Source organism: Macadamia integrifolia, unplaced genomic scaffold (genome assembly GCF_013358625.1).
Source record: "Macadamia integrifolia cultivar HAES 741 unplaced genomic scaffold, SCU_Mint_v3 scaffold1558, whole genome shotgun sequence".
Taxonomy (NCBI): Eukaryota; Viridiplantae; Streptophyta; class Magnoliopsida; order Proteales; family Proteaceae; genus Macadamia; species Macadamia integrifolia.
In genome coordinates, this window is record NW_024868259.1 from 126,521 (window position 1) to 148,402 (window position 21,882).

Sequence of the window (21,882 nt, forward strand, 5' to 3'; positions counted from 1 at the left end):
GCTGAGTAATCATGGAACTAATGTTACCTGCCAAGAACACATTTTTGGGTACAGTAGTGATACATTTGTAAGTACACAAATCTTTCAAGACCTTTGCATAGGGGAGATTTGGGATATAGCATCCCAAAGGGGGATGTTCACTTCTACCTTTTTGAAGACTTCTAAAAAGAGTCCATGGAAGTAATCTTCTTGTTGTTTACCAAACGATTAGGAAAGGGACAGGGGGAACATAAAGATTGTTAGGGATTTGTTCTTCTTCAAAAGAATCATTTTTTGTTTCCTCAACCAAATCATCTTTAGTTGCTTTAGGTTCATCAGACAAACCTGGGACAAGAGGCACACTTGTGCCCTCAACAGAAAGAGAGTTAACAAAAATAATAGATGGGAAAGATTTAGGAACACTCTGTTGGTACTCTCGGCCACTCCTAAGGGTATAAATAGCATAAAATTGGTTGGAGGACCCTTGTTGAGTCTGACCGTATACTACATTAAGTGATACATTAGTTGGTGCTTATGAACTAACAGGCTGATGCCTAGGGTTAAGCTCTGGTTGACTGGGCAACGTTCCCTTCTCCTTCTCACACGAAATTGAAAAACTTTGGTGAGTTCTCTCATAAGATTTTGATGGCTTATCATGAGGTGGGCCATATTCTTTTCCAAGTTACTTAATCTACTTGCCTCTCTAGTGTTGGTAAACCCAGGAGGTTGCTGATAAGAAGATAAGAGAGGGGGCCTAGGGAAACTAGCCTGAGGTCCTACATTTGGCCTAGAAAAAGTACTTGGGGAAAAAAGCTATTGTGCAAAGGGAGACCTTATGGGTCTAGGTTGATCTTGATTATGAAAATTAGAAGGCCCTGCTTAATTCCTCTGGTTCCTAATTCTAAGAGTAATTTTGATAATTTCTCCACCCTGGATTATAAGTGTTACTGTATGGATTATTCTGATATAATTCATTAACACTTTCATTGGAAGTGCCCCCAGAAGTGTTGGGGCATTCTTCTATAACATGTCCAGGGGACTGGCACCAACTGTACATCTTAACTAAAATGACTGATGATGGCTCTTTAGGAACAATAGCCTCAATCTTTTTTATTAGGCTATCCAAGTGGGCTTCCTTGGCTACTAACCCATCCACAAAATATCCTTTTTCTCCTATAGTTCTTTCACTTTCTTGGGTTGATTCCCATTCATGGGTTTTGTCAACGAAGTCAAGTAAGAGTTCCCATACCTCTCCTTCATCTATAAAGGATGTGAATCCCCCAGGGCACATAGACTCTAACAACTGTAATCAATACCCTCATAAATTATTTGGCATAAATGTCATAAGTCTAGGCCATGGTGAGGACATTCATGGAATAGATCTTTGAATCTTTCCATAAGTTTAGAAAAGGACTCACTAGGATTTTGACTAAATTGGAGGATATCACTTATAAGCTTATTGGTCTTGTGAGTTAGAAAAAGCTTCTTGAGGAAGATAACTATGAATTGTTCCCATATAATTATTGAATTTGTGGGTAACTCATATAACCACTTCTTAGCTTGGTCTTTCAATACAAATGTGATGAACCTAAGCTTAATAGCATCAGCAGAAAGTTATTGGATCTTAATTGGAACACATACCTCTTCAAACTCCCTAGGAATAGGTATGCATCCTCAGAGGTTAGCCAATAGAAATGGGGCAACATAGTGATGAACTAAGATTTAAGCTCATAATTATTACCCTGGGCTCATAGTAGAACTATGTAGGAAGTTTGGGTTGTACTAGTAGGGTAGAACCTATCTTCCAGAGTAGGAGGAGGGGCTTATGGTGGAGGGTTTTGTTGTTGGTCTAGGTTGGTCTGTTCTAGAAGGGTATCTTGGTCTCTCATATTGAAAGATATCAATGAGAGTATACATATAAGGTCCCTACTTGTTCGATTTCTTCTTCCTAACCGATTCATAGTATTACGTACCCACCCAGCACTCATGCAACAGAACACTACCCACAACTAGAATAAGACTACCACAAGCACAAAAGAATGGAGAATATTATTATTATTATTATTATTATTATTATTATTATTTTATGATTTTTTTGTGAGCTTACCGACAGGGATCCACGGTTGCTCAATTCCTGAGGTACTGCTACAGGGCAAAACCTGTATTTACCGTACTGTGAGGCTTGACGATCTCCGCCGATTCAACTAATATTGCAAGTTGTTCTTCGCAGGAATTCAATAAATAATGAAAAAAAAAAAAGAACTCCGATTTAACAAAGGAAAACGAAAAATAACATGAAACTGTCTCCCCAGCAATGGTGCCAAAAACTTGTTTAAAATTAAAAAATAATCACAAGCGTATGGATCATGGTAGTTACGGGTTGAACACAAGGAGGCAGCCACTTTATTTCCGGCTTCTTCTAGTAACGTGAAAGTGTATAAATTGATGATTGTGATCTACTTCTAACTACTGCCCTAAAACAAATGCATCCAAAATAATGTCCTAACCAACACAATTAGGAAAATTGGAATTAAAATGGATATTAGAAATCTAACCATTCACATCTAACCCTAACCATTCATCATCTAGGAATTTAAATACTCAAAGCAAATAAATAAAAAACAATAGAGAAAAAGTAAAAGAAAAAAGGCTGAAATAAAATAAAATAAATAAAAGTGCAAAGAAAGAGAATAGAGCTAGAGAGAGGCACACAAGTAGGTTTCTCTACTTAGCCTGAGGGATGCACCGTAAATAGTACGAGCTTCTCTACTTAACCAGAGACTAACTCTTACAAGGGCTTTTCTACTTAGCTTTAGGGAAAGGGATGCAATATAAATAATAAAAGTAAAAAGTTGGTTCCATGGCTAGAGAGAGGCAAAGCCAAAACATCATCTAGCTAAGAACCTAGGGGGAAAGGGAAGCCAATAAAGTAAAAGTGAAAATTAAAATCCTAAATTAAGAATGATGGATAGCAAGAAGAGGGGATGAGAAGACTACTGTAGAAGCCTACCTGCACAAACTTCAATTCTTGAATTAAAACTTGGTTGATTTGAAATACTACTAGCCCTAAAAACCAGATCTGGAATAAATCATATCTGAAATTGCTAGGCCTAGAGAAAACAAATCTTGAAGAGAAACTGCACTTGAAAAAAGATGCACCAAAGCTTGGTTCTTGTCACCTAGATCTAAGCCTTGAACTAGAAAATTAAAATTATAATTTGAATAGCATAAACAATAAAAATAAAAGACTTGCATTAATCAAATAAAACTAATTACAAAAGTGCTTGAAGCAAAAACAAAGAAGAAGAACTAGGGAGGAGAGAGAGAGAGAGAGAGAGAGAGAGAGAGAGATTGCACGGCTAAATTAGAGAAGTGAACATCCTCCTTGGCTTTGGATGATTCTCTTTTATAGGGAATAGGGGAGAGAAGAGAACGCCCAAGGTGGATATTTTTGGGATCGATTGTGATGAGGTGGAGGGTAGAAGGGAAAGTAGGGGGGAAAAGGAAAGAGAACGATTTGGATTTTTGGGTTTCCAATTTAGTTGGGATTGGGAGAGATAGAGAGATAAAATAGGAAATGATTTTGTCTCTTTCTTTTTCTTTTCTTTTCTTCTTCAAACTTGCATAGCCCCTCTTGGACGATTTTCTATTCTTGCTTGAATGATTTGGACAATCTTCTATTTTATGTGGAAGTTCCATCCATGCCTTTGACCTTTAAGCAAGTGGAAAGAGAGGAGGAGATCTTCAACAAATATCCACAAAGTAGGAGAGATAGTTAACGCCCAAGGTGGAGGAGAGAGAGTATCTTCAACACCCAAGGGGGGTCCCTCCATCTTTTTTGGCCTTTGAAATGTCTCTTATACCCATGGGACAATTGCAAAAGGTCTGGGCTTGCATCTTGGTTCTGTTATGGTCTGGTACATTATTCTTTTTCTAGCCCGAAAAGAACAATTACGTAGACGGGTGCCAAAATGAATGTGTACTTTTACTGTGACACGTCCATCTTGCTCAGAATTTCATCCTTGTCGTGACCATAAAAAAAAATGGGACCTCTTTACATGTGAAATTGGAGATATGGTGGCTGATAGACCCTCAACCCTTTTAAATACAAAACCTGCAAAAAGAAAGAAAAACCCAAGGTAGCTTCATTCTAAGTATGTAAAAATGCATGCTTTACAACCTAAGATTTCACACATAAATGTGTTCATCAATCTCCAAAGAGCATGCTCCTTATGCCAGAGCCATCAGTAATAACCACCATGTCTCGCTTTGCCTTCTCATTGGAGTGCCCTTCTTGCCATTGAAGTCCCCCAACCCCTTCACTAGTACACCCTAATTCTTCAGGAAGTTGCTTTGACCCTCCACCAGCATGTCCCTCAGAAGATGAGCATACAAAAACCATCATGTGATACCTTAATCTGATATAGCTTGTATTTCTACTATTCCCCAAGACCAGGCCCTCCAACTTGGTTCTGAGAGTTGATGCCAGGTGGTGTACCTCCAACTTGGTTCTGAGGGTTGATGCTAGTTGGTGTACCTCCAACCTATGCCCCAACACCAGGCCCTCCAATTGGACCTTGTGGAATATCTACCCGAGGAGGATGACCTGGTAGTGCAGCATACCACTATTATTGCATAGCAGTCATAAATGTCTGTTGTTGCTGGAGAATCTACTGATGGAGATTCTGATTCGATTGTTGAATCAAATTCTCAACATCACCAGGGGTAAGTACTGGTGGAGGATTAGGAAGTATAGCCATAGGTAGATCCTCATGAGCCACATTCTGATCAATTGTCTCTTGAGGTTGTGGGTTAGATGCTTGCCTCGTTGGTTGAGGCCTCCTATTGATTGGTGGCCTACCAACGGGACAAGTACCTCGAGGTGCACCCCGAGCGACACCCTTGGATCTAGTGCGTACCATCGCTAGTGTACCTGATTTGTATTAAAACTTCGTATATGTTAGTATTGCAACTCATTACACAATTTTTTGATGCTTAGCTCACAACTTTGTGCACTTTCATCCCAAAACAATCGAAGAAACGTGCACATAATAATTCAAACTCTAAATTTGTATTTCACTATACGTGTCGGCCCAAATCTCCCATATAAACTCATGGTTTTTCAAAAATGACCTTTAAACCCACCAATGCAGGCCATGTAAGACCCACCGGTGGAATCGGCCCCTTACTGCCAAAACCAGCGGGCTAAAGACTAGCGGGCTTAGCTGGCTGAACCCCGCCGGAGTTACCTAAGGCTGCGATTAAAGGGGTTTTAAACCCTATTTTTTCTACACATTTTCTCTCATTTCCCTCTCATTTGAACTCAGGCGAGTTTGGGTGATCCTTGGGTCATTCCTTATGACTTGACTCACCGAATCGACTCAACGATCCGTTCGAGTTTGCATTCTCTATTACCCCATCTTCAAGGTAAGGTCATAAACCCTTCATTTCTCAAAATTTTTGGGTTTTCTTTATTTTGAATGAAAAAATCGCAAATGTGGTTGGGGCTTTAGTTTTTCCCTTGATTTTCTCTATGGAAAATGATTCATATGCTAATGTAAAGCTTAGATTTAGGTTTCCAAGCAGTTTGATCCATGAAATGGAACATTAAAGAGATTTTCTTCCTTTTTATGCCCTAAACAACGATTTTGGGGATTTTATTGTGCCTTTCTCTTATCTATGTCAATTTAGCATCCACATTATGAGTTTTTCTTGTTTTCATTGCAATATTAGGCTTCTCTTGTGTTCAATAACCATTCCTTTGCCATTTGCCCCAAATTTGAATGGTATGATAGCCCTAAAATCCTTATATAATTTTCCCAAACGGAGAGGGCAACAACATTAGGAAAATTTATACCTGGCCATATCTTGAATTCTTTGTTTACATTTGAATCATAAATCTTCAAGCATATTAGAATCATCATTAGTTGTTTCCTTTGAATGTAAACCTTCCATTTGACTAGGTTCCCAAATTTTAATTTCTCTACTTGATTGGTATACTTATTTGGAATCCTTCAGTTTCTTATTCTAAACCCAAATAGGGATATGCTATCTCTTATTTAATCTAGTATGGTATCTTGTGTTCTCTTGAAAGGATCTATTTATTGTATACATTCTTGGACTGTTCACGCATTAAGACCACATCTCACTTGGGTCATTGTATACCTCAATCAACACATGCATTATCTCATTCATCACTTTGCATCTCCTATGTTTACTTGGTGATTTCCATCACCATAATCCTTCATATCCATGTATTTTCACTTAGCCGGTATAGGTATGCAGGTTTAATGATTTGTAAAATACCAGCTTAGATCACATTTCCTAAAAATTTCTGCCATATGCTGTTATAGCTCATTCTATTCATCTCTTTGATTCCATTTCTACTATCCATCTAAATTTGATACTCCTTATACTTTGACTTCTTATTTTACTTCATGTGCTTATCTCTCTTCTTTGCAAATTTCAAGATGCCACCAAGAAGAGGCAAGGAATCCGTAAAGCCATCAAGGAAGAGAAAAACTTCCAAGGCTAGGAAGAGAGAGGTGGGGTCTAGTTTTTCGGCCCCATCACCATCTAAGGAATGGGAGGACTTGTCCGACTATGATGAGATGGTCTTCCATAGTGCGAGAGCTACATCATTTTGGAGCACTTTCCGTTCACTACTGGTGATATTGGAAAAGTAGGTGATTGTGGAGCACTTTTCCTGCATTCACCTCTTGGAGAGGTTTTCTGCCCTTGGTTGGGAGTCCATCCTTAACATTGACCAGTCATGCTACAAGGATTTGGTGAGGAGGTTCTACTGCAACCTAGAGGCCATAGAGGAGGAGGGGGAGTTCGCTATAATCAGTATGGTGAAGGGTGTAGAGATCATCCTTACTGTGGACTGGTTAGCGGAGATTTTAGGGATCTCTTTAGAGGGTATTCACTACTGCAGTCCTCCCAGGACCAGAAGCATAGGCCCACTGATGAGGCGGGACATGTAGGAGCACATCTATGAAGTGATTAGTGGCTCACCGGTGAGGTCTACATTTGAGTTGGATTTTTCCCTTGAGGGTAGGGTATTTTCTAGGTTAGTGCAGTTCAACCTAGCTCCTAGGAGTGGTCACCGGAATTAGGTAGGTTTCATACCCACCTACCTAGCTGCTTGTCTTCTATTTGCCCTTGAGGGCAATGTACCTAGACTATGCCTCCCCTACTTCATGCTGAGGTCTATACATCACCATGCCTTACATTCGGAGGATGCTAGCCTACCCTATGGCAGATCTCTTATTTGAGTCTTCGAGCATTTCACAATCGACATTTATGAGGATGAGGGATCGGTCCCAAGGGACAAGTTCTCTGCAAGGAATTTAAGGCAGATGAACTTGCGTGCCTTGATGGTAGAGCCTCAATTAGCTGAAGAACAGGAGGAGGATGTGGAGCAGGAGGAGGGTGTGCCCATGGATGAAATTGAACATACCAGAGATGACAGGAGTCATTTCTCGTACCAGGAGGAGGGTTTCCAGGGGGTAACTGATCGTGAGGAGATCAGAGAGGAGGAGGTTTTGGAGGAGGTGCCTTTGGATACTAGGGCGACAGATCCCACTGTCTATAGATCTGGTGGTTCCAGATCAGCCAGAGCTAGTGGCTCGGACATCCCTAGTGCTTTTGGCACGTAGACTTTGGCTCCGCCACCTATTGGAGAGGCACCTATCCTACAGGATATCCTTTCAGAGTTGAGGTCCCTGAGAGAGAGTCAGGCTGAGCTTAGAGGTCAGCTAGGAGATAGTGCAGCCAGGGAGCAGGAGCTTCTCAGGAGGGTAGAGGAGAACGCCAGTAGAGAGCTCTAGATGTGGAGGCAGTTTGGAGAGATAGAGTCCAGGTTTCAACGACTCACCTGGGATATATACCACTCTTCTAGAGCCTTTTGATATCTCCAGTAATGACTCCAACTAGTGTTTTGGGCTGGTGGCCTATTATCCTCTTCTGACCTTTTACTTATCATTCTACTTGTCTCTTTTTTTTTTTTTTTTTTGCTCTATTTGATAGTCTTAACTATTTTCGGTTTCATAGTTGACTTTCCTGTTTTACTTACGTGATTGAACTAGTACAGCTTTAAGAAATGATAGTATCTGTCATTCATTTTGTAATTTATTTCATTGGTGTACTTAAAGTTTGAATTGTGATCTTGATAGTAATTGTAAATTCCTGAATGGTTTGGTTATATTAAACTGCGTGGTCTGATGGTCGCCGACACAGCCACTATATGTTATTATCTTACTATTCTTGTTGTCTATCAGGTTTTATGTTTGAAAATATTTGGTTTTCTCATATTACGCCGTTATGCTGTTGAAATTTTGTTAAAATTTCCACTAACAAGTACATTCAATAATGACAATTTCGCTTTTAGTTAACCATAATTTATACTATCAATACATACATGCTGTGAATGCAAGGGTTACAAATTTTTACATTTAATTTAAGGTTTTTTAACTTTTCATAACGATTTTCTTCATCCACCCCAGACCTATTATAGTTTCTATGGGGTCTAAGCAGTATGCTGTAGGTAGGTAGAGCATTGCGCTCTGATACCACCCTTATCACACCCCACTCATACAAAGCCGAGCCAATGACCGAGTTAACACCGGTTAACTCATAAACCTGTCAAGATCAACATTGTAGTAACTGCAATATAATACACATCTACAATACTAAGATAAGACCTGTTTATAGTAATACCTATAATTGTTTTCCAAATACTTGATACCCAAATTGAGTTATAAAAGTTACATACATTTGAACCCGAAGGCATGATATATATACAAAAATATAATAATTTAAGTATCAAGTTACAAAAGGGAGTTCAAAAAAAGAATCTGAAAGAATCACTTAGTAGTCACAGCTACCATGTAGCACAATCCTCGCACGTACAATCGGCACCGTGCTCGAACTCGTTAGGACCCACCAGTCCTCAGATGGAAACTCCACAGTGGGGCCCAGTTCCTGATCACCAGGCAGGTAACCTGTAAAATCACCTAAAAAGATTTGTACACATGGGATGAGCTCACTAGCCCAGTAAATGAAAAGGAAGACCACACAAAGAACACCACACAAACAGTCACAACACAAATGTGCCTATATGCAATTCATTTTAACCCTATTAGCTTAACAACATTACTAGGTCATAGGTTATGTACTACTCACAACCATAGTGTGTGTATGCCTTGGGTACGAGCCGTGAACCCCATCCCACGATACTCTTATAGGGTTATCGGAGAAGGCCCACCGTTGGTACCGAAATTTAAAATGTAAGTCGACTCCCAACAAATTTAAATGATTGAAAGTAAATGGGTGACTCCACTTGAAATAAAAATAGTTCGATCGGCCCTCTGAATATACCACCGGGGTTACCGACTATCCTAGTGATCAAATGTGCGTACTTCTAACCGCTACAGGAATTCGACAACCGCAACCCGATGCTTCCCCCCAATGATCCCCCAACACGTAAACCCCTATTGGGAAGGATCGTAACACAAGGGTAAATCACATCTTAGCCACATGCCTCTACATGAGCATAGTATGATTACACAATGGTGCCATGTCCCATGCCACGAGCCACCATGCACTCGTTTCCAAGCTGACTATGGCATCTAAAATCTAGCATGCATATCATGTCCAAATGAGGTTCCTCCATCACATACATCAAAACATAATGAATATTCAATCATAAAACAAAGCAGAGCATATTATGTAAATGCACATTCAAATGCCTGATATGACATATGTGATGTCTATTCTACACACAAGTGACATGATGACATGGCTAGACTAACATATGTTTAATGATGCATAATATTTTGAAATTAAATCAGAGTCCACTCCCTACTTACCTATATATATACACGGTGTTTGTACCCTATACGAAAAATATTTGATGTGTGGGTATGCATATATTGAGTGTAACCTATCATAAACATAATGGTTTATCATTTCACTATGTTGGGGTCAAAATCATCATGTTTGAATACTAAAATTGAGTTTAGAATCATAAATGGGGGTTACCCGTCAGTTTCAGTCCGCCAGTTACACCAGAGCCTAGAAACTAAGTTCTAGGAACTCAGGTGGGCTAAAATAGCCCATCGTCTTTAGCCCGTCGGTTACACTAGAGCCTAGAAACTGAATTTTGGGAACTTAGGTGAGCTAAAACCAGAAGATAGCTAGGCTATGTGTAGTCCATCGGTTTCAGCCCGCTGGTTACACCAGACCCTAGAAACTAAGTTCTGGGAACTTAGGTGGGCTAAAACCAGAAGACCGATGGGGTAAAAATACCCCTCCAGTCTTTAAACGAAATTTTTCCAACATCATTCTCAACTTTCCTCCGGCTTAGGGAACTAGATTGGGGACGATCTAATGACTCAAATCAATTATCTAAGGTCCAATCATGTACCCTCAACCTAGATCTAAGATCAAATTAAAAGAAAAAGAAGATTCTTACCTCTTTCTCAAGAACACCAATGAAACCCCAAATTTCACTTCTTTTGCTTAAGAACCTCCAAATAATCTAAATCTTCACCAACACTCCTTCCAAATCATTCAAAATCATTATACACACCTTCCATTAGACCTTAGATTTAATTATCCAAGTAGGATTAGTAAGATCCAAGTGGGTTCTTTCCCAAAAATAAAAAAGAGGGTTTATGAAAGGGGTTTTCCTAAGAGTCTTTGGAATGTGTACAATACCTACCTCAAATCGAAGATCTCAGCACGCTAATCATTAATCTAGGCTCAAAATACTAAGACCCAGCTCCGATGAAGCTCTATAGTTGATTTTCCCTTCTTCTTTCTTCTTCTTCCTCTTTTCCTTTCTTCTTCTTTCTCTCTCTTCTCTCTCCCACCGACCAACTTACGTTAATGAGGGAAAAGACAATTAATGTCTCCTCTTTTATACCTGTGCCCCCCAAAATATCTTCTAAATCTCAAGTGGGCTATCTCAGGTGGGTATATCTTAGGTGGGTATATCTCAGGTGGGCTAAATCTCAAGTGGGCTATCTTAGGTGAGTATATCTCAGGCAAACTTCAATGGGAATAAACTCCCACATAATATTATATTACGTTAGCACCCACAAATACTAGTGTGTACCTTTACTTTTTGTACATGGCCTCATAGTGCGTGCAAGTGCAAGGCTTGGGTGCACGTATTACACTTGGCACCCGCTCGGTCATGTTAGGCCAATCCGAGTTCAAGGTCATCCTTGCTACCATATTCCATATGGTACCTATGTTGGTTATCTCCGATTCAACCCCTATATGATCAAACCAAGTCAATGCGATTAATTAGATCAAGTTTAGAAAGTAGGGTATCACACATGTTGACATGTCAGGGTAACCAGTGACACATCTTAGTCAAGTGTCATTCCCCTTGTCTCTTTAAATTTATCTTCCTTTGGATACTCAAGGCCCGATAAGAATGGAATCGATTCTAAGGGACCCAATTAGTAGTGATACACCCAAAGGTTGCATGGGTTCATCAGATGGAAGCAATGCAAGTTGAAATATCTAAACTCAAAACAAAATATGGCACAAATAATACATTAGATCCGGAACCAATGAAGGACTGATTCTATTCCTACCGTTGGTGAACACATAATCTGGAACCAACCACGAATATATTCCATTACCACAATGATCGAGTAAGGATGGACTAGGCTGGGAACCCCTCGAGGGCCATCTACTATGCCAAGGGCTCCCCTAGGTTCGTGATATTCATGTGAATATTTTCCTTTTATTGTAAAAAAAAAAAAATGGAAACAAAAAAAAAATGAAAACCTAAAATGAATATTTTAAGGGTCATGCATGAGTCCACATCCAAATGATTTCCCACCATTCGTGTTGACATATCAGGGTAACTGGTGACAGATCTTAGTCCAGTTTCATCTGCTTTCTCTTTAAAATTATCTTTCTTTTAACACTCAAGGCCTGGTAAGAATGGAATCAATTCCAAGGGTCCCAACTAGTAGTGATACACCCAAGGCAGCATGGGTTCATCAGATGGAAGCAATGTAAGTTGAAATGACTAAAACACAGACAAAATATGGCATAGATAATACATTAGATCCGGAACAAACCAAGAACCGATTCTATTCGTACCATGGGTGAACACATAATCTAGAACCAACCACAGACTAATTCCAATCCCACAATGGGCGAGCAAGAATGGACTAAGCCAAAAACCCCTCGAGGGGCATCTACTATGCCAAGGGCTCCCCCTAGGTTCATGGTAGAAGAGGTAGAGGAGGAATTTGTTTCTCATGTTCAGGTAGAATCCCTAGAGATTGAAGAGAAGAAGAAAATGAGAGAGTATCTAGAGATATTGGAGAACACAATCCAAAATGGAAAAGGTCCAGAAGGGTAGGCCATGGACCCCAATGACATGAGCTTCTTCTTTGAGGCAAGAATACCTAAAAAATTCAACTAGCAAACTGATAGGCTCAATGGATCAAGAGATACTAAGGCCCACTTAAAGGTCTTCATGAGTATTGCAAAGTCATGGCACCTCACCGAAGAACAATTGGGTCAAGCTGTCATTTTAACTTTGTCCGGATCGACTTTTAGATAGTTGACACAATTGGAACCCATACAGACTTAGAATTGGGCAACAGTTGTGAGGGCTTTCACTAAGCAGTACTCATATAATACAAAAATTGATGTGAAGTGATGGGAATTGGAAACCCTATGGAAGCAGCCAAAAGAGGGGTTTGCTGAGTTCTTGAAGCAAAATATGTTAGATTGCCCATCAGAGGTAGAGAAGTGGAGAAGTTGATTAGAAATCTCTCGAAACCATACTGCAATGTATTCTATTATCAACATTTGCAGTCATAGCCACAGACACTCGCGTAAAAAATAGCTGTTAAGAGATGCACAATTCCAGAATGTTTCCCATGACTCAGGGAAGAATGCAAGGGCTATCTGAGGCAAAGGCCAAAAATGAACACAGTTAATGAAGTCCAGCAATCAGCAACACAAACAACTGCATCCTGCTCTCAACCATTTGTGATACAACCATATTCCCTTGCACAAAGGGCTCCTCGCCTGAAAAGGTAATTCACGGATTTAGGCATGCCATCAATGGAAGTGTATGAAAAATTGAAAATGGAAGGCAGCCTAGGAACCATCACTCTCTGAGTTGTCAAAAATCTTCTGCCCACTTGCTATAGGGAGTATGAGTTTTGCTCTTATCATAATTAGAAGGGGCACTCAATGGAGCGATGCATCAATATGTAGTATGTTGTTCAAGACTTGGTGGATAATGGAAACATTGAAGTAAAGATTAGGCAGTAGCCTAATGTCACTACTAACTCTCTTCCTGATCATGAGGCGGTTAACGTGATAGTCGATGAGTCTTAGGATTTTGACTCTCGGGATTTTGATACAGCTGCTCTCATCATGTACACATGGAGATTCCATGACCATAGGATGGAATAATGGGGAGAAAAAATATTGCTTCTTTGGAAATGCCACCTTCCCCTAGAAATACTGAAACATATAAGTTGTCTCTTTCAAAGGGTTTACAAGATGGAATGAAACTCCAGGTAGAGGGTAATGTATATGTATTACGGTTATAACCACTTCAAATGTTCCATGAAGTATGATCATGGAGGATGATACACTAGTCACATGTACGCTTTGGAAGAAGAAATGCCCAAAGCAGACCCGACCCAGCTCATCTGACCTTGGGCCAGAAGGGGTCTCATGACATCAAAACTTATAAGAAGAAAATGGGAGACAAGATACACATAGTCGAAGATGAATCTAAGGGGCCCCTCAAGACAAAGTTGCATATAAAGGACAATCGGAAGTAATAATAATGGGACATTCCCCCACTTACCCTCCATCTCCACCACCTAATCCTCCACCTTTGCCTCGTCCATTGACTCCTCAATTAGAGGTCCCCACATTTCACACTTCATCATACTTGCTCGCTTCCCCAGCCACTATCCATCATATCAACCACCATATCCCTCACTTTCCCCATCACCTTAATATCACCCAAGATCAATACCCATCATCTCCTTCATATCACCCTTCACCTCTATTGCATTATCCAAATTCCCACATTACATCTCCCTCATATCATCCCTCTTCATACTCACCATCTCCATCATACTACCCAAATTCATACCCATCATATTCTACTTGTGACTTGGGGTCAATAGAAAATCCTCCTTCCTATTGTCTAGAGAGAGGATGGATAGATGAATACAATTTAAATGACATACTTACATTACCCCGGTCTCCTGATGTGACATCTTCAACCAGGTTGGTGAATGAGAAAAGGAAGAATCAGAAGCTGATCCAACAACCTTAATCTGTCCGACAACACCTCTAGGAGGAGATCCGTCAGTTCAGATTATTGAGGAAGTCATCGATTTTTTTTTTTTTTTGGTGAAGAGGAAGTCATAGATGACTTGCTAAGAGCAATGACGACACTACCAGTCGATGAAAAGATCAAGGATGATGTTTATTTTATCCACATAAGGAGTGACACTAAGAATGAGCCTGATAATGTGGTTAATGAGCTCCGGAGATATGACTCATATTCCAACCCTATGAACATCTTTAGGTTCTATATGTTCTGAGTACTATACAATCATAAACTTTTACCAAAAAAGAAAAGTTAAACGTATAGTACAATTTTTTTTTTGGGAGGGGGGGCGGTGGAAGGGGTAAACTAGTACATTCCTTCAGCATGAGTCATGTGCTGGTTTTTAATCCTTTTGATGGCTTCATGTCATTAGAAGAAAAAGAGAAATGGCAAGTTTTTGTACGGAAAAAATATATTCCTCAACACATGGTATACATTCTTTATAAAAATTAAGGAGGCGAAATTGATGAATGTTGCATCTGATTTAATGACTCACAGTAAGCTTACGGTTATTCATTACCACATTTTAAGGAATGCTAGTACTATTAGCATTAAAAGGAACAAGAGTTACAAATAATCACAATTAATGTAAGGTGGTGCAAAATTGCAAAAGTACAATGATGCGAGTGAGAAGCCAAGCGTGGTTGGGTGAAAGTGGACAATGAGTCCTACTTTAATACTAAGGTGGGGTCCCCTATAAATGCCAATAACCAAAGTTGAAAAACTTAGGTTTTTTGACTTATGTTATTGGACTTAATTTTTCTTCATCCATGTTTGAAAGGGTATATGAAAACATTGGGGTGGGGTAATATGCTATTATTGATCATTCGTTAATAAATGATAGATTTTGACAGTTATAGATGGTTGTATGATTCCTTCATCGCATAGTGCAGGAAATTTTTTCCCTATCTTATTTACATAAAAATGAAATAAAATTGAATAGTGTGTTATTGGTGAGTCAATTAAGTATTTCATTTAATAACTAGAAGAAAAAAAAAAACCATTTGATCAAAATTCACATTACCAGAAACTTATGTAGCAATACATAATCTATTGATATGATTAAGAGCAATTTAAAAAATATCCTTGGGAGGCACAGATGTTAAAGAGCAGAATATTACATATCTTGAATACTCTTATTCAGAGTGAGTTCAAACATGTTTGGAGAGAAGTAAATCAACCAATGGATTTTATGGCTTTATTCCAAACAAGTAATGTGAAAGTTGTCCTATTACCTTCATAATTCACTAATGACTTTATATCTCTGGTCAAAGGGAATGCAGCTCACACTACTTATTTTAGTATAATTCAGATTTATTCTCATCTTTGCCTTTTTGTTTGCTTGGCCTATTCTGTTTGCTTTAGAAATCTCTCCCCCCTTCCATTAGGCCTATCGGAAGAGGGTGGGTGGTTACCTTACAACAACAACAATAACAATAACAACAAATATAACCTTATCCCAACTAATGGGGTCGGCTACATGGATGCGATAAAGAAAAGAGAATATGAAAATGCAACAAAGAAGGAAACAAAGAAATGCAAGTAAGAGAATAAGATAAAAGTGGTTTCCTATTCTAGTAATTTTTTTTTCCCCTTCTTAATACTTAACATTAAAAAAAAAAGTAGTACAGAGGAAAATATAAACCACACTAACCAATACAAAACATTGTCATGTTTGTAACTGAATTCCCATATTGCAGATTTTGTCACTATTTGGCGATGTGTGTTTATATTATTAAGACTATCATATTCAATATTGATATAATTTTACTACTGAAATATGATTAAAGAAACATAAAATAAAATAAATAGTGAAAATTTTGTCATGATATCAATGTGCAAATTTTTCTGCATGCTCTTTCACATCTCACCCATTGACCTCATACTCTCCTTCCTCATTAAAACATACCTCTTATTGGAGGATTCGATATTCCACCCTCTCATTAGTGTTATAGTGATTCTTCTCCCAAAAAATAAAATCTAAGACTAGAGAAAAACAATTTTTTCTCAATGCATTAGTACATGTTAAGTTTTTATTTTTTATTTTCTAAGTATATGCCATGTAGTTTTAAAGTTGCATAAATAGGTCTACCAAAAAATAAAAAAAAAGGTTGCATAGATAGGGTCTTGCCATTATGGGTATTATGGGTGTTAGGGTTCGGTCGATGAAGTATAGTGCAGGGCCTTGAGGCCTGATTTGAACCAAATTGAGGCGGCAGGTCCCTACTCCCTGCCGGGGCCTATAAAGGAGAGAGAGAGAGAGAGAGAGAGAGAGAGAGATTGATTGGAGCTTGCTTTGAAGATTTTACTTATCAACCACTGTGAAGTAGATTGGGCACTTAATTAATACCTGATGCATGTGTGCCACCTTCGCATGTTTACCTAATACCTAAAAGACATGCTTCCTTTTACCAAAACAAAAAATAAAATAAAAAATTGGAGGGATTTAGACAATAATTAATATTGTCATCCTTTTGTGTGAACCATTGGAGGGATTTAGATCATTTCCAGCATCCTCGGATCTTCTCCGCACGGGTCCTAGGGAGGAACCAGCAGCCTAGAGATCATCCGAATTTAGGAACTAAGGGTAAAAGTTTGGTCCTGCCAACCCGAATCCACCCTCACTCGTCCTGAGCTCGAACAGGGCTTGGGCCAGGTTTTTGAACTTGAGGGCAGGTTAGGGTTGAAAAACCCCAACCTTCACCTAGGGTTGTGTTAGGCTCGGATTGAGATCTCAGCCCGACCCAATCTGGCCCAAAATTTAACCCTGAATTTTTATATTAGAATTTAGGGCTCCTATTGGTATTTCATTTTTCTATAATTTTTTTAATGTACGTATAGGATATGAATCGCAAAAACATGTCAATCAATATTAATCCAAACATTGCAGAAGTCAAGGTAAACCCAACCTAGCCCAACCTGACTCAACCCTCCCTTGACAAGGTCAATTTGGGCCAAGTTGGGTTGATATGAACCCGACAGGGTTGGGCCTGAACTTGAACCCGGTAGGGTTGGATTGGGCCTGGGTTTGATTTTAAGACCTAAGGTTAGGTTGGGATTTCAAGAAACCTGATCCAACCCAGCCCTATTTCACCCCTACCAGGAACTATTGGTTGTAGGCATGTTAACAACCCACACCAAGCCTGATCCAAAATGATAAAAATTACAAAAAAATTCATTATATAAATGGCATTCTTGTAGCTTTGCTAAAATTTATATTTTTTGTAACCACTTTTTTTTTTTTGGAGTTGAAATTTGACTAAGGTCCTATCATATGGACCCACAATGTCTACCGCTTGAAAAAAAATTGCTAGGCTAAATTGAAACAGCTAATTTCAGTGGATCACTGCCATGATCTCCACTTAAATCCACCTTACGCGCACCTCGACAAATCCTCGGGGAGACTAGCATAGCAACCCACCGCCATGATCTCCACTTAAATCGCAGATACACAGATGGAGAATCGAATTTCTACAAGCCGAAGCTACCGCCACTAGGCTATCCTAGTGTTCGTGATTATTTTTTCCCTAACTAAGCCATTGAAGGCAAAAAACAGCCTAACCATATAGAAAATAGAGCTTTATACAATTAAATGATCGTTGCAAGCATGATTTTGAACCTAGATTCTCCATGTTTGTCAAATTTTAAATAATAATAATAATAATAATAATAATAATAAGAGATAAAATTCTTTGTCTTGGAGCACAGCGTATAGTAGCGCCTCCTTGTCTATTTCTCTCATCTCTTATGTAATGACATATCTTCCCCTTACTGTGAAAGTAGAGAAGTAGACAAAGAGAAGACTAACGTATGCTATGCTCTCAGACAGAAATCAAAACTCAAATGTTAATAATAAATACTAGGGTTTACAATCTGGTTAGTAATGGAACAAGAACTATTGTATTTGGTGAGTTGGGGGATGGGAGTTATGGTTGGACCAGAAGCTTAGCCAGGAGTGGTCCATATTATCAATTCACCTCTAAAGAAGAATGTATAGTTTATGGGAGAAGGTTAGATATAATGTTGGCTTTCTTGAAAGTACCGGCAAGATATCCAGCTTTTCCAATAATTTATATTAGGTAGGTTAATTAGTATCTCCAATAACTGCTACTTTTAGTTGATCAGTTGGCTGCTCAATCATTTTTTTAACTGAAGTAGGTTCTAAATCTATTGGGTTATCTGTTGTGATTACATCTACTCTAATTTTAGAAAGAATTAGGTTAGTATATCTTGTTTTACACAACTATGGCCTTCTACGTACAAGAATGTTGGTTAGCTGATTACCCACTGGAAAATTCTTTTTGACTTCCTTTAGAACATGATATTGTAATTTAATAACTCGCATTTGTCAAAGGTTGTGATGTATTAAGTTTCTTGGCACAAATTTCTCTGCATAAGTTGGTTTAAGTAGCTCAAGAAGAAATTTAGGTAAGTACAAAAATATGTACATAGAGATATAAAGAACACTAGCTTGGGTGCAGCTTGATTGTCACCTTAATGTTAGCCCAAAGGCCTGTCATTTGTACATCTTGGGCTGGAAGCCAATACCAATGGTCTACAGAAATTTGGGAGGAATGAGAATCCAAATGTTTCCCATCGACCTCATGAGTGTGAGCAGTGGCGGAAGCACAATCGATACAATACCGTTACAAAAATTTATAACCTTAAAATTTCGATGAACTTATAGTCATAGAATAGAAGAACAGAGATTAGAGTTAGCTAAAATGCACAAGTGGCACGTCCCTCCAAAAGAATGCAACATAATTACTCGAACTTCATCTAGAGATTCCTTTTAAAATCTAAAATCACCTTAGTCCTTGAGGAAGAAGAAGATTATTTTACTGTGAAGCTTAATTCAAAGATTGTATTGTGTCCCATATTTTTCTGGATTAGATTAATTTAAAGATTTTAAATAGACTGAAAAGATCGAGCCAAAAATTGTGATGCTAAAGGTAACTATGAAGTTGTCCTTAATTATGCAATACGATGACACTATAAATGGTGGAATCTGAAAATCCCCCAAGGTAGAAAATCACATTACACTTTTTACCACCACACCAGTAACATCCACGATGCAAGCTCACAATTATGGAATAAAATTAACCTTCATAAAGTAAGTGCACTATTAGTTAAACCGGGAGTGTCTGGACCAGTGATTGATCATATTATTTGAAACTCCTTTCAAATAATAATTTAAATATAATATTATCAAGGCATCGGATTTTGACCAATCATAATCCAACATCTCGCACATTTAGACGTTCAGTCTTTCGAGGTTCATAAACTAGATTAATTGTCACTCCTAGTAACAAATACACTCTACACAACGAGCGTCTGTTGTGTAGTCATTCCTATCAGTAGAAATCAACTACTGAAACACCACGATTACATAAAATTTACATGCAACAGTAAACACCTCTTAGGCACGAGAAAAATAATTACCAGAAATTTTCCTTGCGAATAAAATTATGATAAATCAAATTAGGAATTTCAATGGATCAATCTTCAATATAATTAAATTGATGTAGGAGCATTTTCAAATGGGCCAACAACCCAGTCCAATAAGCCCACAAGTCCAAACCGAAAGATAGAAGTTGGAAATAAAAGTTGCACTATAGGATTTTGGGGTAATTTCAAAGAGACACCTGAGCCAACTCAGAAGGAACTAGAAATCATGCCATATATGAATGAAAAGATCTAGAAGTCTATTTTCCAACAAAAAAAAATTCGTTTGTTATTTTTTAGAATAAGTTATGACCATTTTGCGTAAAGTGTGTCTATGCTGACTGTAGATTCTTAAAAGTTCAAAATTCCTCTTTTTAGTCCAACTTTCATTCACATTCAGTTCTAGAACTTATTGGGAACTTTAACATTATATTTCTAGACTCTTCAATATGTGAAAAAATGCCTCTCAAGGTCCAAGGTCCCCAAGGTCTTTTTCTATTAGATAAATGTTTGTCTTCCTCATGTTTATTTTTTACAAATAGTCTTAGTTTTATTCTTGGAAATTGTCTATGCTTGGAAGATTGTTCCATGCTCATCTATATAAAGCCTACACTAGTGAATGAAAGGCAATACTTGGAGTTTATTCATAATTTAGCCTTTGGGCTTTGACAAGAAGTAGTTCTTCTTGAGTTCTCTTATCCCTTAGGTGGATTTCCTTTGGGTGACGAGTTCTTTTTTTTTTTCTTTTGAATTGATCATTCGTGTTACCTCCTAATCCTCTATAATTTTTCGGCATCATAAATGCTCGCATTTAAACTTTTGTACCAATTACTATTAGAGAAATAGACAATATGACAATCCTAGAATAGAATGCTCAAGTTTGTCTATGGTCGAATATAATTAATAGTAAAATCGGGTAATTGCACATTACGGAAATAACTACGATAAACACATAAAGAAATGTAATAATTTATCTATTCAAATTAAATTAGTTTGAAGGGGAAAAGATTTGGCTACTACCCGGGTTGCAGTCAAGTAGCTGCAACCCCTTGCTGACAGCCAAAGAAATTGAATAATTCACTTCTCTCTAGGGTTTACAAATACCCTCCTAGGTTATATAGTATTTTTCAAAATACCCTTTTAGATTCCATTTCTTTGGCTGCCACAGGGTTTGCAGCAGCTAAATTTCGTCTGTTTGACGGACACATGCGTCATAATGTCAATAAATACAACAATGTTTGGTAATATTCTAAAAGATATAGAGAGGAGTGTGAAATGAAGCACCGGTATCGGCTTCTAATACTTGGCCGATCTTAGATTGGCATGGGTATTAGGTCAAAGATAAAATCATTAAACTGCGTATTTTTTTTTTTTTATAATAAAAATTATGGTCAAAGCTAATAAATCAAGCTGATACGGACCAATTCAGATCAGTATCGTATTGGCATTGGCTAATATTGGTACCTATCTAATCCCGATAACTAAATCCATGAAGAGGAGTGGACTCCCCTTAGATCCCTATAATACTGGAAGCTCTACAATGGTATAAAGCTTTGTCGAAATACATACCAGATTTGCAGAGATTTGATCCTTTTTTTTTCTTCTGGTAGAAAGCATAGATTTGATAAGCCCAAGGGGGTAGCCGAGTTGGCAAGGGACCTTTGCCTCAGGAAGCATGCGGTTCTGAGTTCAACTCCTCTTACCTCCTTGGGACCATTCACACGGGGGTGTTTAGTACTCTTCACTACTTTCAGTGAAAGTTGAACCCACCTGAGTAGTGAAGCCACCCGTTTTTCAAAAAAAAAAAAAAAAAATGCAAAGATTTGATCATTACACTCTATGCTGGATTTTCTCGGACTAATAGTAAAACTAAGTAGTAATGGAGCTTACATTCTTCATAAGGGGGTACCTGAGTATTTTCTAGAGGCTAAATACGCTGTTTACAATTTTGACAAGGGTTTTTTTTTTTTCTTTTCTTTTAATATGTTCGATATTGATTTCTCATAACTGACATTTCTTGTGGTTGAGGGACGAAACCTTAGCCAGCGAAACTG

At 38.3% G+C, this 21,882-nt stretch overlaps 1 non-coding gene across 1 annotated transcript; it reads left to right on the forward strand.

Moving 5' to 3' along the window:
• The first annotated feature begins 1,330 nt into the window (after positions 1-1,330).
• LOC122064214 lies at positions 1,331-1,437 on the forward strand. The gene has a single exon (XR_006135619.1). It is a non-coding gene; the product is annotated as a small nucleolar RNA R71 (small nucleolar RNA).
• Positions 1,438-21,882: the final 20,445 nt, after the last annotated feature.